The sequence below is a fragment of the Pseudozyma flocculosa genome, assembly GCF_000417875.1.
Source record: "Pseudozyma flocculosa PF-1 unplaced genomic scaffold scaffold00013, whole genome shotgun sequence".
NCBI lineage: Eukaryota > Fungi > Basidiomycota > Ustilaginomycetes > Ustilaginales > Ustilaginaceae > Pseudozyma > Pseudozyma flocculosa.
The window spans coordinates 394682-397399 of record NW_006920881.1 but is presented as its reverse complement, the minus strand read 5'-3'; positions in this window follow the sequence as shown (position 1 = coordinate 397399).

Sequence of the window (2718 nt, the reverse complement as noted above, 5' to 3'; positions counted from 1 at the left end):
TGGTGGCCTACGGCCAAATTTCAGGTGCCCTTTGACGCTAGCTATGTCTCTTGCACTGATTGACAATGCTGACAATGCTCCTGCCTTTCTCTCTCCATCTCACCAGCAGCCGCAGCCACCAAATTGACCCCGACCCCGGCCTGCCATCGCTGTGAGTGTGTCCTTGCCGGCGCAGGTGTTGCCGCCAGTTGATGATGCTGACAACGGCCTTGGTATTGCCTCTATCCCTCTTTCCACCTCCTCTCTTCCACCTCCCCTTCCGTCAAGCTCTGCACGCGTACGCTTGCCTCCGCAATTGTATCATAGTTTCTAGTAGCGTAGATAGCTGTGAAATTGAAGCTAGTATCTGATACAATTGATCGCTGCCTGGCTACGATCTGAAAATTGTAGGTAGACTGGTCTCTAGCTACGATCTGAAAATCGTAGGCAGGGTACGACCTGAGATCCACAGGCCTTGTGTGGATCCGTAAATCGTTTGTGTAGAAGGATCTCCTACGATCTGAAAATCGTAGCCTGACTACGCCTACCTACGATTCGCCAGATCGTAGGTTGGCCCTGCTGCTAGCTATGAAAGTCTTGCCCTGTCCGCTCTTGCTCCTTCCCTCCGGATTTCTATCATTGACCCTTTGTCTGCCACCACCACCCAACCAACGTCAATGCCACCTGCCGGCATCTGCCCCAGTTGCCTTGTCCCGCCCCAGCCGCCCTCAGCCCTGCACCACCTGACTGTTCTCAACATTGCCAACACCCCGCGCACGATCCTTGCCAACGCCACCGCCTCTCTCATCAGCTACAGGTTTGGCTGAGCTCCGCTCTGCCCTCGCGCCATTGCTCCGTGCTGAAGTAGGCTTGCTGACATCTCGCTCCTCTTTGGCCTTTTTTGCAGACACAAGTCTAGGTTTGCCGCCACCACCATCGCCGACTTGCCGCCACCACCCACATGATGAAGGCCGTCTCTGCTAGGGTGAGTTACAGAGCTGTCTGCGCGCGGTCGCCATCGGCCAATCTTCGGCGCTGATGCCAGTCCTTTGCTTGCTCCTCTCTACAGTTCCCTTCACGCCACCTTTGGCCAAACGCTACCCGCTTTTGGGGATCATCAAGATATCAGCAGGTGAGTTGCTCCCACCAATTCTGTCGCATCGATCGCATTGGCAATGTCTGTGCGCGGCTCACCCTTGCACAATGCTGACAATGCTGCTGCCTTCCTCTTATGTTGTCCAGTAACCACTGCAGCCGCCGCCGCCGCCACCCAGTCCCCTACCGACACCTCATTGGCCAAGACTGTTGGAGTCCACCTCAGCGCCACGTAGGAGTCGCCACCTGACAACGCAAATCGCCCAGCCATTGTCAGGTGAGTGCATCGATCCACCGCGTCCTGCACATCGGCGCTGACGCCTTACCACTCTTGACCTTTGCCCTCACTCTTGCCCCCGTCCAGCAGCATGCCCCAGCTACAGCAACTCTGCCATTGTCAGAGCCACCGCCGCGCTGCGCTTGCCTGGTCAGTACTGTCGCCGCAGCGCGCTTCCGCCATCGGTCTGCTGCAACACGCTGACAATCTGCTGGTATCGCATTCCTCGGGTCAGAACTCTGCTCGCCGCCACGCCCTACATCAACGCGCCACTGCTACCAAGTCTGAATGTCATCAGGTGAGTCCTGCGGTTGGTATCTGCTGCACCAGTCGCCGCTGAGCCCGCTGACGCCTTCCTCTTTGACCGCCGCTGCCATCGCCACCCAATCGCCACCTGCAGCCACCGCACCCTTGAAGGCATGTCCCTGTCTTGGTGAGTTGGTGACACCACCTGTTGCCGGCAATGCCTCATAGCTAGCGTCAAAGGGCAGGTGGATTTTGGCCGTAGGCCACCCTACGGCCTGAAATTGGGAGATCGGGGGTCATGTACGCTAAAAAATGGCCGTAGGCCACCTACGGCCAGAAATCGGCGATCTCCCACGGTATTTTTGGCCGTAGGGCCCCCTACAGCCACCCACAGCCATTTTCTGAGGGGCAGCCACGGCATTTTGGCCGTAGGGCCTCCTACGGCCCTGGGCCGACCCTACCCTGCGCAGAAAATGGCCCTTTCTGCTTACGTCAGCTCAGGAGGCCCTGCGTGCGCGCGCTGTCTCCTTTGCAAAATCCAGCCGCTGCCCACCCGTCTCCTGCCCTCCTACCACCACCACCCGCCAGCCCCACCCACCAGCCAGCCGCCGGTCCAGCCAGCCGCCAGCCACTCGCACAGCTAGCAGCTGGCAGCCACTCGCCCGGCGCAGCCAGCAGCCACTGGCTGGCCAGCCGTCAGTCCAGCACAGCCACCCAGCCCCGCCACTCGCCCAACCAGCCACCCGAGCCAGCCAGCTGCCCGCCGCCAGCTGCCAGCCGCACCCGTCAGCCCTGCCTGCCGCCCAGCGCAGCCACCTGCCCGACCCAGCCAGCAGCCAGCCGCCTGGCCCAGTTGCCAGCCGCCAGCCCAGCGCAGCCCCAGCCCAGCGCAGCCGACAGCTGACAGCCGCCAGCAAGACCCGGCAAGGCCCAGCCAGCCAGCCACCCGAGCTGCCAGCCCAGCCAGCAGCCAGCTCTGCCTGCCACCCGGCGCAGCCAGCCGCCAGACCTGACCGTCACCCAAGCCAGGCAGCCAGCCAGCCGCCAGCCGCCAGCCGGCCCAGCCAAGCCACCCGGTGAGTTGCCAGCCGCCGCTGCTTCCGCCTGCCGCTATCAATCAT